Source organism: Pseudopipra pipra, chromosome 3 (assembly GCF_036250125.1).
Source record: "Pseudopipra pipra isolate bDixPip1 chromosome 3, bDixPip1.hap1, whole genome shotgun sequence".
Lineage (NCBI taxonomy): Eukaryota > Metazoa > Chordata > Aves > Passeriformes > Pipridae > Pseudopipra > Pseudopipra pipra.
In genome coordinates this window covers 46684818-46697435 of record NC_087551.1, presented here as the reverse complement: position 1 = coordinate 46697435, position 12618 = coordinate 46684818, and the positions used below count along the sequence as shown (strand labels likewise).

At 33.1% G+C, this 12618-nt stretch overlaps 1 protein-coding gene across 1 annotated transcript in view; it reads left to right on the top strand.

The window, feature by feature from the left end:
• Positions 1-12618, top strand: part of PACRG (parkin coregulated) — a 179512-nt gene that overhangs the window by 152539 nt on the left and 14355 nt on the right. The gene's annotated exons all lie outside the window — the stretch shown is intronic.

The following is a 12618-nucleotide window of genomic DNA, read 5'->3' as shown; positions in this document are numbered from 1 at the left end:
ATCCTACCTAACGTGAAATTAAAATGCATACAGGGGAAGGAGGAGAAAGAAGAACCAAAGAGTATCTAAAGGTTAGCAATTAGTCTAAGCACAGTTATTTCCATTTAATGTCTCTCTACTCATTTGTGAGTAGAAAGCTTCTCTAGAAGTCAGTTCCAAACAAGAACCTAATTTTAGGCATTTTGATTCACCTCAGGAGGAATCTGACCTCTTCCAGTACTATAAATGTTGAAGAGACCAAGAGACTAACCTTAGGCTAGTGTTAGCCTTGTATTTGCCTTCCAATGACTTCAGCACTGTGCAAATCAAATTCTAATTAGAAATGCTAAGAATTAATCTAAATCAGTTCAAAATTCAGCTTTGGCAATTTTAAGGAGATTCTAGATTTCAAAAAGTGGTTCGGAAACCTAATAGTGCAGAAAATACTTGTGTATGGGAGAAGAAACTTGTGTTTGTTGGCATTGATTTCCTTTCCCCGCAGTATAGACACATTTCCCTGGAGGACAATTCAGGAATGTTTATAACGAGGCAAAAAGTTACCAGCAACTGGAGAACAGAAGGGGTAATTTGAGCCAATAAACATGAAAATGTCTGAAATTACATCTGTTTGTTCTAGGGCTAGATTTGACCTTAGATGTCCTAAATTCTAGGAGTACTTTTTTTTTTTTTCATTTCATATTTCAATTCCCTAAAATGTTACTGTTATTCTCGTATGAGGTTATGTGGATCATTAATGTAATTCCTGTACACTGATATAATTCCTGTGTTTCTTTTATCTTTACTGACATTTTGCCTACATCTCTGTACAGAAGGCCTTTGTGCTGTAGTAGTGTCTCCTGATAATCTATTGCATATGTTTCTATAACAATACAGCATGATAGAGTTTTGTCAAAAATGAAGTAGCTTGTGTACAAACTGTCTCCCCAAATGAAAAATAAATTCAGAACTGAGACATCAACTCTCTCTGCACATTTTGAAAATTCGAGAGATTTCATGATAGAATTCATATCTGGATGAGTTTTGAACATTCTTCTTCAAAAAGTGAGCATGCAGATCTATCTAACTTGAAAGTAACTATTGTGCTCTATGAACTGTAACCTGTAAACATCTCAGAGTTCCTAGCATCAGTAGTATTGGTTAGATTACTAACTCTGATTTTATTTTTTTTTGTTTAGAAATTTCTATTGTACAGTTGTATTCTTTAAATATGATGGAACAAGAAACTTCAGCACATATTTAAAATAAGGAAATTAATAATTCTAAAGCTAGAACTCTAGAACAAAACATTCAAAAATACGTTTTCCAAAAAAGTTTCAGGATTAGTTTATATGCAGGTATATTACAAACAAATGTTTTTTAGGGGAGTTTGGCAGACAGGAGAAAGAAACTCAGTACTGTTTTTGACAATACAAAATGAGATTAGGACGAAACAGAAAGCAAAATGTTAAGTTTATCTTTGAAGGTAAGTTTTTTTCCCTCTTCCATTATAGTTTCTAAAAAAATTAAATTGTCAGTAATGTGTTCTGCCATAGTTCAGGAATCTGTAGCTTATTAGTATAATAGTTCTCAATTCAGATATAGTGCCATAGTTTTCAAATCAGATTTAGCTTTCTATATTTTTTTTTGTAACAGCCTGCTTACAAGGAAGAGATAATATATAGTTATAGATGTATATTGATATATAGTTAATATGAGGAAAATTTTTAGTCAACTGGGATTTATCTGTTTTACATGCTTTGTAGAACATCTACTCTTCTTCATGCCATGCTCAACATTAAAATTTTAATAATGATTTTTAATACCTGCATTGCTTTATTAGCACTGTATGACCAAGTTCTAAAGCAACTCATGTTTGCAAATGCATACACATTTAGACAGAAGTTTACACCTGTGAGTAGTTCCCTGCCTTTTGACTGAACTCACTGTGTGAGTGGTTTTGTGTATATGTACAAAAAAAACCCCAATCTTTTTTGCCTAGATAATATTTTCTTTATACATAGGACATGGTGGAATGGCTTTAAACTGAAAGAAAGTGGGTTTTGATTGGATATTAGAAAGAAATTATTTCCTGGAAGGATGATGAGACACTGGAACAGGTTGCCCAGGGAAGTTGTGGATGCCCATCCCTGGAAGTGTTCAAGGCCAGCCTGGATGGGTCTTCAAGCAACTTGGTCTAGTGGAAGGTGTCTCTGCCCGTGGCAGGGGGGTTGGCACTAGAGGATCTTTAAAGTCCCTTCCAACACAAATCATACTATGATTCTGACAAAAGCTGTTTTGTAGTCATTACTTTTCATTATTGAAACTTTTTGAGCTTTTTTCTAGTCTGGCATTTTTGGTTGGAAAAAAGTAATCAAGGCTTGATTCTCTAACAGAAAACTTCTATGCTTATGTTTACATTAAAAATTTTGACCTGAACAATCAATATTTTTAAAATTTTAGCATTCCATTTTTATTTAAAAACTCAAAATGTATAATTTATTTTTTTTAAAAATGTCTCTAATTCTTTTTTTAACATAAACTTTTCAGACTTAAGTAACTTTTCAGCCAAAATGTTTTTCGTAATGTCTGAGTATTTGATTCTTTCTTACTGAGAGCCAAATCTTCTTATGCAAACTGGCATTGTTCCATTGATGCTAAATTGGCTTTGTTCCACTATATCAGGTAAAGATCCAAAAATCTTATATGGTCCTGGCAAAAATGTCATTCTCCATATGATATGATTTAAAAGAAAAAGAAAAAGAAAGAAATTACTTCAATAGCCTTTTAATCTTTTAGAAATCTAAGATTTTTGAAGAAGTCATAAAATAGGAAGAGAATGGGATAGTGGAGGCTTTCTGAACTGTTACAGAACAAGCATCCCCTTGTAATAATTCTTATAGAGGACTTCAAACTATAACATGTAGACCAAAATTGTAAGTGCTGTGTTTATTTAGTGTCTTCAATTTTCCTTGCATTTCCTTTCTTTACAATGAGTCTTCTCTAAATAGAAACCAACCTGTTTCCTTGGCTCAGTGTCAGGAAAGTAATGAATCTTAGTGTTGTGCTGAAGATGGAGTGAATATTTAAAAATGTAGATATACAATCTAACTCTAAATAGAATATCTATGCCTGGAATTCCAAAAGTGGATAGAGATTTTTGAGCTTTTATAAAAGTATGAGTGAAAATATATATGTTGCAAAAGAACAGAGCTAAATTCTTCCTACCCATTCCTGTACACTGACATTTCTTGTTTTAACACAAGTTTTTTGTCAAAACTTTGTTGTAAATTTTAAATTATAACTTATTTTCACTTGTCAGAAGAATATCAGAGTATAATTGTCTATGAAAATGAATTCTCACATCACCGTGTATGTAAACTTCATTATTAAAAATGTACCACTTTCCAAATTCATGTTCACTTGTGTTAAAATTAATTTCTGTGATTTCATTTTGTTTGCCTTAGGTCAGAGCATTGCCTTGTATGAAATTAACATGTCTAATTGCATAAATATTTATTCCTAGATGATGTTCCATTTAACTCAATAGAATGAAATCACTTATTTTGTGAAGTGTTATGGAGTCAGTCTTGGGTTTCTCCATAATATTAAATATATACATATGCTTAAAATATTATTTTACAAGAAGCAAAATACTTTCTAGCCAAACAGAAGCACCAAAGTCTCTGTTTTCTTATTTAGTGTTGATTTTATATCTTTAATATTGTTTCTCAATTCAAGAAACAATTTCGAGGGAAAATCTACATATGCAGAAATCCCTTTCTAGTTTCACTCTGTATCTCTGAGCATGAGCAGTAGATGGGATCTGACTAAATTTGTCCCATCTGTTTTCAGCCAAGAATGGGAGAGAGTGTTCAGATTTACTTTTTCCATGTTTAAATCAGGGATTAATCCAGAATTTGGGATTACAGTGTATTCCAGTGTTTCTATTAAGTTAACATGGATCTTCCAGATAATACAAAAAGATTTGAGACCTCAACTGGAAAAGGGGAAAACATGGCCTGTGTAGCACTTAGCTCTTCCTTTTCTGTTTACCAGGGTCACAGTTCATCCCAAAAATTCTTGACTAATCAATTAGCCTAAACAGTATCTCCTGGAAGATGTTTTAATAGAAAGGATCATGTAACTGTACCGTTGCACTGTTAAGCCATGTTTGCTGTGAGCCAGTGAGATTACAACCTAGTGCAGTAAGGAATTTGACAGAGTGGCATGAGAAGAATGTGTCACATTACCCATGTGTGATAACCCAGCCCAGTGCAATCACTGCTTGATGAACACATGGCTGAGTGTTTACAAAATGAACCTAAATAAGCTACAGCATCTTTGTTTACTTTGGTATTATTCACACCATTTCACTGCATTTCATACAATTCACCATTTCAGACCACTGTGAATGAACATACTTATTTGTATATAACAGAAAATATGTGCAAAAATTAACAAATGAAAGAAAAGGAGTATTAAAGTCCTGTACACTTAGTTTTGAAACTGGCAATGTATTTCCGAGGTTTGGATAGGAGATCTTCCATCAGTGACGTGGGGAATTGTTTCTTGTGGTAATGAACTTAGGTTACCATTGCATAATGAACATAAAAATTTGCTTATAGTTGAGAATGTAATCAAGTATATTTCCTGAACTAGGATGGATTTAAACATATTCACTGATTTCCTGAAGTTGAGGCCTACAGTCTAAAAATGAAGTGTTCTGTTTGATTTCTGTTTTGATACCTGGGCCTTAATTTGAATGCAAATATTTAAGTGGACATGACTATTTTATCTCTTATTTAGCACAAAATCACTGTCTTATCATTCCAATTGTCTTCATGTTGGAAAATTACAGTGATGCATTTTAGTGATGCATTATTTCAGATTTAATTGATTTAACTGTTATCTGATAAAAATATTTGTTATCAAACTTAGTGCTTAGCTGAATTTTGTAGACTAAAGATTGCGAAATATGTAAACAGGAATGACCAGCACTTGCACTGGTAGCCTGTGAACCTCAGGAAGTTCAAAGTTTTGTGTTAGTTTGGATATTTACCCAATACTAAGAGTTAGTGAGTCTCTTTAGAATGAGAAACAGACCCGTAATTCTGCAAAATGGAAAGGAGTTTAAATTGATAGATAATCTTCAGATAGATTAGCAACTTGGGAATGGATGGAAAAGTCAAGAGGAGCATTTCTGATGCTAGGCTGATAGTTCTGCACTGACTAAGGTCTATGTAATTCCTACTATTTTTTCTGGATGAAGTGGCAGAGAGGAAGACATGAGGAATGGAAACATAAACTACTTGCCAGGATACTCCAGTTGGAAAATGTGGAATTTTTGTTGTCCCTGGTAATTATTGGCTTATCTTGCTTACATAGTTCTACATTTCTTCATTCTTTTAATGGGAAGGTTCAGACAGTAATTTTTTTTTCTAAATTGCTAATGGATAGGTACCCTCTACAATTCTTTCTGTGCATAGGATTCAGTCTGGAAACTGAGTCAGTGTTGCTAGAAGCTAATGCATTAGAAATCCACAATATCAGCTATCAGAAAGGTAGTTCCTATCTGCCCACATTAATTTTATTTGCATAAATGGCTCCTTTGTTCCCTGAAAGAAGTAAACTGAGAGTGAAGTTAGCAGTGGCAGAAGGCCACTGCAAACAGCAAAAGAAGAGATTTATCTACTGACATCAAAATAATCACCTTAATTAACTGAAACTTGTATCAGTTATGTTTAAGTGAATTCTGATCTTTTTATCCTCTTAAATATACATAATCTTCGTGCTTCCTGAAAACTTCCAGAAGACCTGTCACACAGCATTTCCTTCCAATCCTCTTTCTACTCTTTCATTTTACTGTTGTTTGTGGGGAAGGAAGGACTGTTTGTCCTTGTTACTTACATTTCTTGTTTCATGTGTGATTTCAGTTCTTGGAAAGATAAAACGCTGTTTACTGTGGAAAGGAGATAAATGTAGAAGTATCATGCACCTTTACCTTTCTACGTGCATGTTGGAGCTTTCTCATTTTACACAGCTTCTAATAACAGCTCTAGACTATTCGAATACAGCTACCAATCACAATTAATTGGAGAAAATTACACATTGAACTTACACAGTGAACAAATGGACAAAACACCAAAAACCACCTTTCAATTGTACACTTTGACTTCCAGCTCTCATCTGTTGGGCTGAAAATCTGGTTAGGGTGTCAACTCACCGTGTTTCTTCTCACATCTTTGTCTTCAGACCAGTTTAAATCTAAAAGTTACCTGATAATATTGTTGAAATATAGTCTTCCTCCATCCAGATTTAACGTCTAGTACAGGCCAGTGATTTCATCATGTGGGTGACTATAGCTGTGAAATAAGCTTAGATGATCTTTATCTTATGTTTTTTGGAAAACTTAGGTTTGGTTGAGCAGTTATGCTAATGACTCCTTTTTATGTGTTTTATTAACCTCCAGAACTTGCATGGAAAGAGAAAAATAATTCTAGATTATTTTTTCTTGTGCAGACAGATTTTAGAGAAGATCCTGCACCTTATTTGGCTTCTTTTTTTTCTAAATCTTGTTTATTTTTATGTATTTCCAACAATCCTAGAGGCATTATATACGTAGGTAAAAGCATGGAATTAATATTACTAAGAACTAGAAAAGTTAATATGTGTGTCAAGATCTGTAGCTCAACTGAACAGTTTCTAAATAGTAAAGCCAAAAATTTTTATAAATTACTGATAGAATGTACTGTAGCCATGCCCACTTTTCTTATATGTTAAATAGTAGTTTCTCATTTGAAAGCATATTTCAAACTGTATTTCTGTGATAGTGTAGCTCACTGAAAAACTTATGTACATGCTAGTTAAGACATAAATGGGAACTTGCTACCAGAGTTAGTGACCCATGAAGTAAATGACCACTGACATAAATATCAAAGTATACTAACTATACACCTGAAAGATAGGAGAAAAGAAAGGTTATTGTGGGGTCTTATTCATAAGTGAAGCATGTGAATGCTAGTCAGTATATTCATCAGAAAGAGTCCCTGGTGGATTCAGGGTTTTACTTGAAGCCCATAAGAGCTCATGGTAGGAGTGAGGTAGGCAGCCAGTGTTCACTGATGCCTGGGGCCTTTCATACCTGGGTTTGTGTATTGATTTTCATCTTTTGTCTGTATTTGATCAGTTATTTGCAGTCAACAAAATATGTGTGTTTTATTTGTTCAAATCCATATTCTAATCAATCATGGGACTCAGAAATATGGAAGTTATGAAATAGTATGTTAAAAGGACAACATTCCTCAGAAAAAACCATTTTCAAGCTATTAGAGCATATGCTATAATGATGAAATTAGAAGTAGAAGAAGTTATTGAGACATAATGGTACAAAAGCCATTGTATGACTGTTAGACTTCACTTAATGCAACCCATGATTAAAGAAAAGAAATTTAGAAGAAGAAATGAGATTTCATTCCTAGCATATGTGCTAAATTCAATTACACCTAACAAACATGCTGACAGTGTGCTTTTCATTTCCTCATTCACAGAGAGACAATGTATTTAACCAGTTTAATTGTTCAACATGAAGCAATGAAGGGTATCAAGCTAAAAACACCCCAACCATCCAATTCTTCAGGAGCACTTAAAATACATGCTGCAGCTGATAAAACTTTTTGTAAAGTAGAATAGTTTTGACTGCTTTTTTCTTGTTTGTTACTTGTAAGAAAATATTTCTCTGAAAACTAAAACATAATACTGGTTTCTTTTAATAAATAAAATATAACTGACAAATGCTGTTAAAGTTATGCAAAAGGATGGTCACTATGTATAGCTGGAGTACAAATAGTGATTCAAATAGCTGCATTTTGTATTTAGATCCAAATTTATAAACTCCACTAAGGTCAATTTACTATGTATCTAGTATTATGTACATTATACTAATGCTATTTTTGCTTAAAGTGGTAGATACCTTATCTAAGATTCTGTTTGTAGATCTATTTACGTCTTCATTAATTACAATAGAAGACATATATATATTCATGAAGTGAATTTGACCTTACATAGTAGGACTAGAAAATGCCTCTTTCTTAGTCATTTACTTCATCTTTGTGAGAAAAGTGGATTCACCTTTTTATTATTTACAGTCATCCCTAAAGACGATGGTCTTGCCATTTACTTGTTCACATGGACTGTGGTGAATTAGGTCTAGTGGCAATATTATAAATTAAACAACTCCAAGGAATGATCTCCAGCACAGAAAGCTCATAATATCAAATAGTGGGCTCTGTCACACACTACTCATTGACATCATGACCTAGAGGTCTAAGCACCTCATTTTCCCCTCGCTCTATTACTTTTATTCTTCTTCCTGAAATAAACTGAATTCTATGTGCTAGCAATTTTAAGATTCAAATAACAATTCTTTTCTGCTAGGTCAATAAAGCTGAAGTGAATACTGGACTTTTAATGCCACCTCATAAATTATTCTTTAGGGTCTATATTATAATTCCAAACATTCCAAGTATATTTTGCTAGATGTTTTTAAGATGATAATTTGATTTTTCTGTTGTTGTTTCAGAAAATTACAAATTAATTAGTCTTTGGGAAAAATTCTTCATCTTTCATAAATTAATAGAATTGGCCAGATCTTCAGCTTATACAACTGCTCATCACTCCAAAGAAGTCATCTTATGCTAGTTGTAGTTAAACTTAATGAAAAATCATCTAAAATTTTTACTTGACATTTTCAAAGATTCTGTTTGGTTCAAAAGATGGAAACAAAATGTGTGGGGCTCAGGATAACACCTCTAAGGGACAGATAAGCATGCTGATTACAGACCCTGCTCTTCAACATGCAGTTCTATACCCTTGATGATACAGTTCAAGACCAGTCTGCTAACTTGCCAACAGAAGTGCACTAAAATGCAACAGTTCAATACACAGCCATCTTTACTTAATTTAAAACTTTTTAATTGAATGTCAATTACACAGTTATAAACCATGTCTTATTACAAAGTACTATACACATGCATTTTAAATAGCACATTTTCTTAACTTAAACCATTTTCCTTTTTAGAAACCATTGCAACTAAACAATCAATTGTGATTATGGTAACAGCCACAAAGCATTTATTACTTAATGTGATTATTTAATTATAAATTATAAAAACCCCAAACCAAACAACCAACTCTCCTATCTTATTTTCTATTTAACCAACATTTCCCAGCATTAAATACTTTTCCAGGGTAAAATATTTCTCACCTTTTTTAAAGTTACCTATCACAGGATTTGAGTATTTTCCAGAAACTAATTAGACTCACAATAGCTTAGCAATCTCATTTACTCTTAACCTCACCCCTTCCACCTTGATCCATGTCCTATTTTCTTCTTCTTAGCTGCTTTTTATAGTGACTATGAGGATACTAATTTGAAGTGAGTTTTGAGCTTTGTTCTGAAAGCTGAGAGAATTATGGTCGATCTAATATCCTCTGACAGGGAATCTGAAATCTTTTGTTCTTTTTATTGAATTACCCTATATTCTGCTCCCATGAGCTTTGTTTTTCAGATTGATAGATTCATGATTAATACTAAAGAGAACAACTGAGGATGACAGTCTCCTCATGTAGAAAGATACTGTGCAGCATGTGGGAAAAGCATTTCTTACAGGACTTTCACATTTGGGATAGAGACCAGATCTTTGGCTTAGCAATTGTAAAGCATAACAATAGTCAGTGTTTGTTGTACTTCTATTGAAGAAATACAAATTTCAATAATTCGTTCAGGCGATCTTCAGTGAAAAGGCCAGGGCCTAATCATAATACAGTAGTCTAAGGTACAGCTTTGTAGTCATCCTTAGGTGGGAAAAGGCCTTTTTCAAAATTTTTAATTATTCAGTTATTCTATGACTGAATGCCAAGCAATCCAAATAGACTGCTTTCATGGTCCAGCTAATTTGAGAATCCTTCAGTATAAGGTGATAGCTTGGAAGATGATAGCTCTAGCAAAATTAAAAATAATACTGTCTTCTTCTCAAGTCATTTTCTGTCTTGATGGAATCTGAATTTGTATAGCTGCTCTATCGTAAGAGCTGATTCATGTGAGACGCTGGGAAAGATGAAAGCTGAGAACATTACACTTATTAGAGATAAATAACATAGTGGAAGTATTGACATCAGAGATTATGGACTACCACAGTTATTCCACAATGAAAATATTCCTTCCAATGTAGGTGTTTATGTTAAGGATGTTTATCAAAAGAATTTTTAAGAAAGTCCTCAGAACAGCAGAATTAAGAGGAAAAAAGAATATAGATATTATATTCATTCCTTAGATTTTCCTTGTATTCATGGACTAATTAAGGAATGGGGAGATTATGGTTCTCGTAAAAAATCAAGTACGAAATTCTATTGATGTGTGTTACTATTGAATAGACATTATGAAGCATTAGGGAATTGATGTCTATATCACATTTTTAGTCTGCTTTATAGAATATTTGAGATATGTGTACAACATCCTACTATTTGTTTGTAGTAGTCAATTTAAACTATTTCAGGGAACATATGCATTATATATGAAATACTGAAAGATCCAGCTGAATAAACACTCACATTTCCCATCAACTTCAAAGGTCTACAAGTAGACTTTGTGCACAATTTAAAATGAAAAATGTGTAGTACATGCATCTGACCTTTTACATTTAAAATGCTATGCTGCCTTATCTAAATTATATATGTTTTGGATCTTTCTGTATTAAATGTAGGTGGAAAGATGAAGTTTCATATGTAATATTTCTCCATAATATATGTTCTTTAGGTTTTATTAATAACACTTACTGTACCAAGTGTGAGTTTATGTGTCATGAACCCATAAATATTTCAGAATACGTGGCTAAGTAAAGCTGTTGTTAACACCCATTAACACTTTTCAAGGAGGAGTGAAATGTTATGATACCTAGATGTTCTAGAGCAGAAATGCAGAGTTTAATATCAGGGTATGGGTTTGGGGTTTTTTGGGGAGGTTTTTTTTTTGTTTGGATTTTTTGGGGTTTTTTTGGTTGCAGGTTTTTTTTTTGTTTAGGGGTTTTTGGTTTTTTGGTTTTTGGTAGTTTATTGGGGTTCTTTTTATATAAAATCCAATTATATTCTTAAAACACTTTTTAATTTATCAACTGCAGCTCAAATGTGATCTTTAAATAAAAAATTTAAGCTGCTACAGAAAAGCACATTCACTTACTGCAAGTACTCATTTAGAAACGAATCAACATGAATTAAAACCATATAAGTACGAAATGGTTGTCCAACATAGGAAGCTGTTAAAATGAATTTCTGGTAGATATTGCTGATGATGCTGAAGTCAATAGAATGAATTTTTTTCTTTTTTAAAAGAATGTGATTTCCTTAAAAATAAGCTGCATGGCAGTAATCCTTCTGGAAGTAAAATGTCAGATTTTAGAAATATACTTACAGAGAGAAGAATGATTGCATTCTGATTTACATTAATATATAAAAAAAATCACTACATGAGGAAGAAGTTAATTCCCATTCTTATTAACACTTCACCCATGAAAATGAAATCATAGCATTTGATCTTTCTCTCCATGATTTCAGTGTATTGAATTTAATAGAAAGACAACCTCATCACAGCTAAGTCCAGCACTGGCCCTGCTATTCTAATTAGACTTTAACAATATTAGTTTCTTTTTGCCCTCGTCTTTTTACTTCATTTCCCTTGACTGGAGTGCAATTTCACCAAAACGTAGGAGACTAATCATTAACTGGCAGAAGCATATAGACTGAAACTTTAAATTGACCATCACAGCAGTAGAATACCAGAAATTTATAGAAGCATAACCATTTCTTCTGCTGGGTGTGTGATAATTGTTTTTCTGCTCATTTACATCCAAAAGTAATTAAGCTCTACAACAAGACTACGTACTGTTGTATTGGAGCAAAGTCTGCTGTTTGAGGTTATTCAGAGATCCCATGAAAACATCACAGTGGGAACTGTTGTTCATTTGCATTGTCACTTCCTAAAAATTTGCAGAAACTTACCCTTGAAAGAATTAGGTCACACAAAATGTGGCCTAAGGGCTTCTCCTTTCTGTTTTCCCCAGTGGAGTTCTGCAGCTGATGCGATAAAAACTGTTCTACATCAATAATTTTTGAGTTTATGTTTCCTGAAAAATTTATTTGGCTTATGGAAATAAACCATTTTTATCATTCAGTGGGAAAATTTCCTTCTCTTTCCTTCCAGATCTGATTTCCTGATACAAACGCAGTGGTGTTACAGTCTGAATCTTCTTCAGACAGTTGTAGTTAAAGCCATACATTAAAAACGCATGTCAAAGTCATATTAGAAAATTTTTACAGCAAACTTTGCTTTCTCTGAATATTACAATTTACATATAAACAAATACAACTTAGCTGAGACATCTTCTTTCTCATGACATTTCTTACTGAAGTCTCACAGTGTTTCATGGTCATGTGTGCCTTTTCCTTTTAAAGGGTAATGGATAGCTATTGTTTCCTTGTGTTATTGACACTGCGAAAAAAAGCTGTGAGATAACAACATAGCTAGTACTTTTCTTATTGAAAATAAGCTAATTAATCACTGCAGTGGGCAGAGAAAAGCTAACTCTC